This window comes from Antechinus flavipes, chromosome 2, assembly GCF_016432865.1.
Source record: "Antechinus flavipes isolate AdamAnt ecotype Samford, QLD, Australia chromosome 2, AdamAnt_v2, whole genome shotgun sequence".
Classification (NCBI taxonomy): domain Eukaryota; kingdom Metazoa; phylum Chordata; class Mammalia; order Dasyuromorphia; family Dasyuridae; genus Antechinus; species Antechinus flavipes.
This window is the reverse complement of record NC_067399.1, coordinates 240524355-240535415: the sequence shown is the minus strand read 5'-3', so window position 1 is coordinate 240535415 and position 11061 is coordinate 240524355.

Sequence of the window (11061 nt, the reverse complement as noted above, 5' to 3'; positions counted from 1 at the left end):
CACATCATTTCTATGTAAAAAGAACCACTGCAGGACTTTTATGTAGAGTTCTCTTTGTAAAATTAAAATATCTTTCCACTTAAAAAAAAAATCTGTTTTTTTATACTTTTCAGGAACATGTATCTTAGATAGTGAGGCACACTTCAATAGGAATAATAATAACTGGCATTTATAGAACACTTTAAGATTTACACTTTATCAATTATCCCATTTGATCATTTCAAGTATTTCTCCAAGAGAGATGTAATTATTATCCTAAATTTAAGAATGAGAAAAAAACTTAGGTAAAGTAATTTTCCTAAAGTCATAGAATGACTGAGTGACTTCACTAGCATGCAAATCTAGGTCTTCCTGACTACAGTCCTATACTCCACCATTACTCCATGTTATCTCTCACGAATAATGGTTGAAAAACCTTACTATTACATCCCCCCCCAATAAAAAAATTCTGCCCTTGCTCACCTTCTGAATCCCCCAACACTTTCTAGTAACTAAATTATCAACAGGAACAGAAGCAACATCAATAATGGTTTCTTTCTCATTTAATTCATCTGATTTAATGTAATAGATTATTATCCTTTTTTTTTTTTTTTTTGGAGAGAGAAACAGTTTGTTATAGTAGAAGTGGAGTCAAGAAGACCTGAATTCAAGCCCCATCTTTGACACACTCTGGCTAAGTGGTCCTGGATAAATTGCTAATATCTTAGCAATTGTCTAAGAGTATTAATTTCAGAGAAGGTGATGCTCTCTATTGGTAAAGGAAGTTCCTGTCCAGGAGTTCCCTAAAGTCCAATGAAATCACAGTTTATCCTTTCTTATCACTATTAATTAGAGATGACAATAAACATAGCTAACCTTTATATGGAGCAACTAGATAGTGAAATGAACAGAGTGCCAGACCTGAAGTCAGGAAAATAGGTCAAAATTAGTCTTGGACACTCACTAGTTGTGTTATACCACAGTTCTCTTTTATTGTCCTGACTCAGTTTCCCTAATTATCCTGACCCAGTCCTGACTTAGTTTCCCTAATTGTTCTGCTTCAGTTTATAATTATCAGCTCAAAGCTCAGTCCTGCAAAACCTCCCCTCCCTCTTTATCAGAATATTTGATAAGAATAAAAGATCTTATGTTTCAGAATACCAGAATGTCTCTCCCCATCCCAAGCTATCGGAATGTCAGATACCATCTTATCAAGATGCCTCCCCCCATCTTGAATGGCTCACCCCACCCTGTCAGAGTCCAGTTCCCACTCTCAGCACCTGGACTCCATCCCTGCTTCAATCTTCCCCCTGAGTCTGAGCCATATGTATATAGTTCATTGAGAACTCACAGTGTTTGCTGGATTCTTGGAGATGATAGTTTCATTCAGCCCTGAGACCAAACCATGGATCCATTTGGTCCCAGTAAATCTCTCCCTTTAAATAAATTATTAAATACTCTCTAATCTCTATCTTGCCTCAGTTTCTCCAGCATTACAGCTGTGTGACTCTGAACAAGTCACTTAACCCGATTTGCCTCAGTTTCCTCATTTGTAAAATGAGCCGGAAAAAGGACATGGTTAAAATGCTCTTGTATCTTTGCCAAGAAAACCCCAAATGGGGTAATGAAGAGTTGGACAGGACTGAAGAACAACTTTTATAGAACTCTTTACAGATTAGAAAAATGCTTATATACATTATCTCACTGCAGTCTCACATCACTATGAGGAATATAGTGCATGGATTGATATACCTATTTTAGAAATCAAAAAATTAATGCTGAGATGAAGTGGTTTGCTCAAAATTCAATAACTAGTAACTGGCAGAATGAGTGTTAAACTCAGGCCTTACTTAGGTAAAGTTTATTGCTTTTCTCACTCTCTACAGTTTCTACAAAGTTCTAATGACATGCATCTCACGTCTAGATTTAATTCATAAATTTTTCCCTGCTCACACTCAACCTTTCTCTCTTGAAATTCCTATTAGGAGAGACATAGTTTTGGACCTTTAAAAACAAGGCAAAAGATCCTCATTATGCCAGTCCCAAAAGATAATTGAGAAAGTTTTCCTAACAATCTCAAAAGATAGATCCATCAGTGTTCCTCATAATGAAATTCTTGAGCCTTTATAATTAGGAATTGCTCACTAATGCATAACCAATCTACCCTGCTATAGTTTATGCCATTTTCATTCTTGCTACAGACTCAGTAACAGCAGGGGATAGTTTGTAGTTACCCCATCAGTAGAACATTCCTTTTCTTGTAGACTAATATTAAAGTCCCTTTTTTAGCAGGCTGAGACTCCAATCATTTCCTTTAGTCTACCTACATTAGAGATAGCCTCAAGCTATAGGTCAAGTCTATGCACTTTCAGAATCCAGTGACATTTAAAGGACTTAATTACAATCTCTGACTACATATGCTAATGGCACATTTTCCATGCAATGCTCTTGCCTTTGGGTGCGTTTAGAATACTGAGGCAGAATGGTACAGGAGTCAGAAGACTAGAATGCTGAATTGGAAATGAGGTAGCCTGGCTTCTGTTTTCAGTTCTACTTCCTGTATGTACCTAAGCAAGTCTTTTCTCCCCATTCTCAGTTTCCCATCTGTACAAATAAAGGATTGGACTCAATGATTTCTAAAGTTCTTTCCATACATTTTCATTAAAATATAAGCTTCTGACAAGCACAAATTGATTTGTCCTTTTAACTTTGTATCCTCAGAGTCTAGCACAACTCCTAATACAAAGTAAATACTTAAAATATTTCATGGATTGATTCCAGTTCTAGAGCTGTAAAATTAGGGGACTGGACCAGATGATCTCCAAGATTCCTTCCAATTCTAAATCTAAGATCCTAGATCCATATTATTTTTAGACCTGAAAAAGAACTCAATCAAATCTAGTTAGACTAGACAGAGGAGGAAACTAAGGTAAAATGACTAACTCAGATAACTTACCTATAACAAATTAGTGTCAAATACAAGTTTAGATCTCAATATCCTGACTTCTAGTGCTCTTTCCACTTTTCTTCACTGACTGAATGATAATTAAAATATTATCTATGAGGGGGAAAAAAGGTGAAATTCCATTTTCATAAATAATATGGGGTAATTTATTAAAGATTTCGTTGCAATACCACTACTAATGCACGAGTTTACATTTCATTATGAGACGGAGGTGACTTGTCAATAGCTCAAAGACTGGTTGATAAGGACCAAAATGACATTACTCTGTTTAGGTTAAGGTACAATGTGTCTGATTATGGCTGATCAGACTAACATGAGCTTGGAAGACTCTACCACAAGTCAGGCACAAATAGTTCATAGGAACATTTGGAGTGAAAATGTCTCTAAATTTGCATATCTCACATTTCTTTTAAGCTATTGCAATTCTGTTTTGCTCATAAAACACAGCACCTTCTTTGATCCATACTAAGCAATCCTTTACCAGCATTTCCCATGTCACATAATAAATTTTAAAGTTCTTCAGAGAGACCTTGAGAGTGTCCTTATATCACTTCTTCTGACCTCCATGTGAGCACTTTCCTTGCATTTTCTCCATAAAATAATTCTTTAGGCAAATGTACATTTGAACAACATAGTCAACCCATAGGGATTGGTTTATCCACAGGAGAGTTTTAATGCTTAACGGTTTACCTCCAAAAAGGATCTTAGTGTCTGGTCTCTTATCTTACCAGGTAATCTTCAGATCTTTCTAAGACAATTCAGATGGACAAGTTTCAGTTTCCCGGCATGGTGCTGGCAAACTGTTCAGATTTTATAATAAAGAAGTCAGCACAATGACTCTACTGACTTTCAGTTTAGCAGGAAAGTGAAGGAACTCAAAAACTATTAATACTAGGAGGCTATAAGATCTGTTTAGGAGGTTCCACCAAATTGTAAAAGTTTGGCACTTATGCTCAAAAAAAAAATAGCACAAATCTGTTTGACATTATTGTGTTTTTGCTATCCAAGGGCCAGTGCAGTCAAACTTAGGGTCTAATAAGGCAAATATTAGATACCAGGTGATTGTTTAGGGATTGCCCTCAAGGAACTTGGCAAAAACCAGATATATCTACTGAAGTAAGTAGATTTTAAAAGGCATATCAAATGACTACAGGGTGATTTGGGGAAGGAAGCACCAATAACTATCTTTCTCCAGATACCTAAATGGGAGATCTCTTCAACGCTCTGTTCCTGATCCTCTTTTCTCTCAATAATTCTTTCCTTGATGACTTGATTTATTTATATGTTTACTGTTAAGATAGCTCTTGAATATATTTTCTCCAGTCTTGACTTCCTCCCAGAATTTCAAGAACACATTTCTTAGCTTGTGGACTTTGAGAAAAGGAAACCTGAATGTAAACACTTACTGATTGTGTAACCTTGGGAAAATCTCAGTTTCCTCATCTGTAGAAGGAGCTGGAGAAGAAAAGGGCACACCAGTTCATTATCTTTGCCAAGAAAACCCCAAATGAGTCACTAACACTCTGACACAACTGAAGTGACTCAACAACAATACCCATGTGATACTTTTTATAAAATTCTAAGTTATTTCATCTTTATAGCCTCAGTGACTAGTTCAAGGTCTTATAAAAAGAAGACAATAAATGTTTGTTACTTATGTTAAATCCATTTAATACCTCTAAAATAAGTATTAGATCATCTGCCCAACAATGAGTTTCAAACCATGCAGCCCCTTATGAGCTTGAAAAAATATTTCAAGTTTTAATTGGCTTCCTGAATCATATTATTTTTTCTTGCCCATAAATCTAAGTTATCCCCACCTGGAAGATCATTGGACTTACTATATTAATCAATAATTCAACTAGTGCTCATCATAAATACATTGGGCAATCTCAGCTGGAAGTCACTTTCATTAATGAATATGGGTTTCTATAATCTTCTGAATTAGATAGTGTACCAAATATTACCATTCCATAGCTCCATTATTATTTTGCCCTGAAATAATCATAGTATTAATAACATATTTAATTGGTTTCATAGAAATAGATTTTGTAATGTTAAGGCTGGAAGGATCCTTGGAGAACTTAATTCTAATTCCACTCTCCATGTTAGAGATGGAGCTTTCAGAAACCCATAATCCCCTTGATTCCAGTGGTATGATTGGCCTTCCAGGTACACAATCACCTCTTTAACATCTATACTTTAAAATTCATGATATAATTTTTCTTCAAAACCTTTATTTTCCTGATTTTGGTTTGCTTAGTAACAAATAGTTCTGCTTTGGAATTAAGAAGAGAAAGTGAGCCAGCTGAATCCTATCATCACAGAAAAATAGGTCCAGGATTCAAAGTTAATTATGGAAATTTTATATAGATAGTCAAGAATTGACTCTATAAATTGAATTGACATTGATATAGAACTTTATGGTTTTCAAAGGAGTTTTCATAGGATTAAAGAATTTAGAGTTAGGAAAGAATTTAGAAATTGGAATTTACTCATTACAAATGAGTAAAATGAAGCCCTAAATCAGACAACCAAAAATGGGCTTAATTGAGATTCAAGACACAGTCTTCTGATTCAGGATTCAATGCTTTTTTCCTACAATTCCAGAAATGCTCAAATGAAAGGGATCTCAGAAGCCAACTAAAACATCCCTCAAACATATTTTGATGGAAGTGGATTTCTTTGACAAAGAGACCTAACTAAGTTTCAATTGATAAATGACGGACATAAGCAGCTACACCCAAAGAACGAACACTAGGAAACAAATGTGAACTATCTGCATTTTAGTTTTTCTTCCCGGGTTATTTATACCTTCTGAATCCAATTCTCCCTATGCAACAAGAGAACTGTTCGGTTCTGCAAACATATATTGTATCTAGGATGTACTGCAACATATCCAACATATAAAGGACTGTTTGCCATCTAGGGGAGGGGGTGGAGGGAGGGAGGGAAAAAAAAATCGGAAAAGAAACGAGTGCAAGGAATAATGTTGTCATTATAAAGTAATCATTAAATAAAAAAAAATAATAATAAAAAAAAATAAAACATCCCTCAAAAATAACTGAAAACTTCCCAGAGAGGAGGAACTATTTACCTTATTTAGAATTTCATTTCACTTTTTCACAGCCCTAATTCTTAGGAAGTATTTTTTTTCTTTTTCCTGAGATCAAACCTAACTTGTTTTTAAGGACTTTGATCAATACATGAATATTCATAATTACAGAGAATCAATGATGACACATGAAACCCAATATAGAAAGATGACAGAACTGGGTGTAAAATGAGACCTATGTTTTTGTTTAGAGATGTTGAGGGAAATTTATTCCATCAAACTGTGCATATTTATTACTTGAATTTTTTTCTTCTTTTCTTTTCTAACAGTATTGGTAGCAGAGGATAAGAAAGAGAGAAAGAAAGAAAATAGATTTCTGTGGATTTTTTAAAATAGAAATAGAATTACATCCATGTGAAATGTTAGGTACACTTTGAGATAAGGTCACTGTGTTGTTAGTTTTATAAAATGGAAGTCTTATAAAACAGAAATAATCTGTAAATTTTTGTAATATAAAAACAAAACACACTAATAATACTTAAAAAAAGGAAAAAAGTAAGACAGCCTTTTGAATTATATTCTGATGAGAAGAAAAACTGTAAGAACACTAAGCTTTTTTGGAATTCCTGAGTGAAGGACAATAATGAGACTACAGTCTCACCCTAAAACAAAGAATTCTTTGCTGATTACGGGCATAAGAAAACCATTTGTCTTACATGACTAGATATTATTGATCCCTATAGAACTTAAATTTCTTGAGGGCAAGAACTATTTCATTTTGTTTTTACATCTCCATTGCCAAGTATTATATGCATACTACATAATACATGTAGTATTATGTAGTATACACCCATAATACATGGGTGTATAAATGACTTGAATTTGTGTGTAATGTGTGTATAAATGAATTGAAGAGAGGGAAATCACACCCATCATCCTTAGTGTTGTCTTCTGGAGTCAAATAGTACAAATTCAATCCTTCTTTTGTATGATAGTCCTTCAAATACTTGAAAGCTATTATTATGTTCTTCTCTACCTCCCCATTCCAAATTCATCCAAGTTCCTTCAAGTAATCTGCATATAGCAAGAAAACAGCTTCTTAATCAATAATGACTTCTGAGAAAAACTTTGAGAACCACAAGATACAATCCTTGTTTTCTGTCTTTTCCCTTTAAAGACTCCAAAAGCAGAATGACCCATGCCTTTGATGTATCATAACTTTTCTGTGACAATAAATTGGTTATTTTGTGCTTCAGTGAAAATGTGCTGAGCATAGTCTGAATAACCATCAAGTCATCTCTGCCAAATTTTTCCAAGGTTCACTAACTAGTGACCTGGAAAACTCTCTATAAAAACCTTTAACAGTCTTCAAGGGCCGGAAGAGATTAAAATGGTTAACTCATCAACTAATCCAGAATGAACTTGGGATCAGCTTGCCCTGCATGTTCCTTCCTAGGACCGGAAGAAAAATCTGAAAACAATCTATTTTAAGAAGTGTACATTTCAAATGGACAGGTCAATAAAAAACCTGCTTGGTAATTAGTGACTATTCATATTGTGCAAGAGCTGTTGAAGCATAATGTGTTCCCAAATTTCTCAATGGCTCTTAGAGAATAGTCTGAAAGTTGTATGTGAAGCATAGAATTTTCATCCTGGAATCAGTAATTTAAATTTGTTTTAATTCAGTCTTAGATATTCAAAGTAGTAGCCAATTATAAAAGAGTAGATAACTACAGTTTCTCAAGGATCCATGGTTTCATTGATATAAGTGATCTTTCTATCAGTAGATTGCATATCTTAGTACTGCTTTAGAAGGTGCCTTGGCTGAAAAAAAAAAATGATCTTACTAGTACCTCACTGAAGCACATAGTAAGGTAAATTAGTCAATTAACAAGCATTTTTAGTAAATTCTATATGATAGGCACTGGAGTTAGAATAAAATTATTATACCCTGCACTCAAAAAGCTTACCTTCTCTTAGGGGAAATAAAAATTCAAAATATAATTTTTCAAGGCAAAGAAAAGCAAGCAAGGGTGCCAGGAGTTGGCAGACAGGTCTACTTTAAATGCTATCCTAAAAGGCAGGATTTACTTCATTAATCTGTCACAGCATTAGGTTAACCCCTCTCAAATCAAACTATAGACTACATTATAAAATCAATGATTTAGAGAACTAAAGAAAAATAATCAATTCCCATCAATTTCTGAATATATTACATGAAAATACCTTAAGTAGCTGCAATCTCAATATCTTGGATCATTATTTCTTTTTTTGATGTTTTAATTTATCCCTCACAACCACAAGTATCACTGTGGTAAACTATAAACTATCAAATTCACACCAAAACTTTCTCTTTCAATAAACCTTTCCTGGTTCAACTCCCCTATTTGGAAAAAATTTTGTCCTTACTTGATTTCCTAATGCTTTGTACAGTGTGGAATAGTGGAAAGAAACCTGTACTTGGAATGGATTCAAATCTCAATATGTAAAATCACAGAATCATAAAAGGTCAGATTTAGATTTAGATTTGATCTGAGATTTAGATCTGAGAGAGAGACCTTAGAGGTTTCTTATCTTATTCCTTTGTTTTATAGTTAAGGACACAAAAACCCAGAAAAAAAAGACACAGAGATCACACAGATGTTAAGTGGCAAATCATGAATTTAACCTAACCTCCTCTGACTCCAAACCTAGTGATCTTTCTATGAATGTTTCTCTGAGTCATACTAGCTGTTGTGACCATTGCAAATTACTTCACCTCCTCTGAATCTCAATTGTCTCACCTATAAGATGCTCATAAAATTTCTCATCTTCTCTAACTCACAGGATAGTTTTATGGAAGGTACTTTGCAAACTTATAAGTTAACTAAATGCGAGTTATGATTACTCTATATATTTGATATGTTCATTTGTATTACATTTAGCTGAATTTGCTTCCTTTACCCAGTGAGTTCCCAGAAATCAAGGTTTATTTATCTCTTTATCTCTCCAATGACTAATGAATTTCCTATACTTATTTTAAGTTTAAGACTTATGACTTCATTAGAAGGAGTTCTCTTTCCACTGATGTAGATTATCTTCTTTTTCTCCCTTACTCTTTGTGAATTGATGTGGCTAAAAAAAATAAGTATTAACTGATACACAATTTTCTAGGAATAAGCATCTAAGTTAAATTAGTCCTTGAATAAAAGATGCATAGTCCATTACCAGGCACTATACTTGATTTTCCTGCTTAGTAGGATTTTCCAGTACTTGGGCTTGAACCCAGGACCTCCATGTTATGTAGAAGAATTAGAGTGGGATTTTAATGGCATAATTACATATAGGAGATGCTTAATACACTTTGGGTGAAAATTGAAATGGCATTGTAGTTTAAAAAATTCACCTCTGGTGGAGGATTATGGAAAATAAGTCAGAAAATTCCAAGCTCTCCATACACACAAAATTGCACATAGACTGGTGTAAAACAAATAGGATGTGAGGGATAACAGGGGTTCTTCTACCTGAGAAGACCCAAGAAGACCTTGTTCCAGGGCTTAACCTGAATGAAGTGTAAACACAGCCTAGGCTAATTCCACAAAATCAGCCAGTGAGGAGCCCTGGGGCTAATTGGGGTCTGTTGGCTTAGCTGGAACCACAAAAACTTTCACTTCTGGGACAGCAAAGGGAGTGGGGAGTCTGCACTTATACTGATGAGGATCATCAGTTCAATTGTGCTGCAGAGATGCAGCTACAGGAGAGATTGACATCCAGTGAAGAAGCTGTGGGGCAGGAATACTGCTGTCTGCAGCCACTTGTAGGAGGGTGGAGTTCTTGGTTTGGGGTTCCAGAGCAGAGCAGAGAACCAAAGTGAAACCGGAGACCCTATCCCCTTCCTTCTCCCCCCCCATCCCAGAATTAGAAGTGTTTACACTAATGGTTCTCATTTTTAAAAACTGAACAAAGAAGAAAGAATCCAACCATTTGTTATGAGAATAGGAAAGAAGGAAGTTCATTTCAGAGGAGGAGTGAAGTTAAAAAAAAAAAAAAAAGCCTCTTGTACCTCAAAGAGTGATGTTAAATAGCTACCTGCACAAAAAAAAAAATTATAGAACTCAAAAAACCTCAATAATTAAACCAAGAGAGATTGAAGAAAAAGAAAAGGAAGAAGAAAAAGAAGAAAGAAAAAGGAAGAAAAAGAAGCTATAAAGAAGAAGATTGTGAAATAATAGTTAATCAACTAGAAAAGGAGCTATAGAGTCTTAAAGAAGAATTCTTGAAAACTAGAATTGGGCAACGGGAAGCCAGTGAGGTTATAAGAAATCAAGAAATAACAAAACAAAATATAAAGAATGAAAAAATAAAGGATAATGTGAAACATCTTATAAAAAAAGAAATCCACCTCTTAGGCTCCTATAATATCCATTTGCCTGGGAGCTTACAAAGGAGCTGAACTCTAGGTGTGAGGGCTTTAAGAATACCCACAGTAAGTCATGAACTTTCTGAGATATGTGGAAATGAGTTATTAGTTATTTGAGATTAAAATCTATGCTATGAATTAGCAATGAAACAAAGATTTGGCCTGACAAATAGGAGATTGAGCAAACAATATTCCATGAATAGAGAGTAACAAGGTTAGTTGTTATATAAGGTGTAAGAATTGTATGGAATGTCATTCCATTTACACCATGCAGCAAATATTTCTCCTGCTTTGGAAACAGAAAGCATAGTAGGTGTAAATCTCCCTGTCCAAGTTGAAATTTGCCTTTGGGACCCTTTCTTTAACACCTATTTAAGCTGAAACATAGATTGCTTTCCAAATGTTCAGATTGGAAAATAACTTCCAAAAGATTTTATTTGCAGTAAGACATATGCCAAGATAGCAGCTCTTATGCCAGGCTGAGGAACACTAATCTAGACACAACTTATTCTCTTTTTAAAGAAAATTGGCTTTTTCATATGATTTCACCAATCACCAACAAACATTAATGGTCCAATATACAAAGAAGAATTGTATATTATCTTCTTCTCTATAGTTTATTTAAATGTATATTAAAACGAATATGATAGTAACAAAATGCTG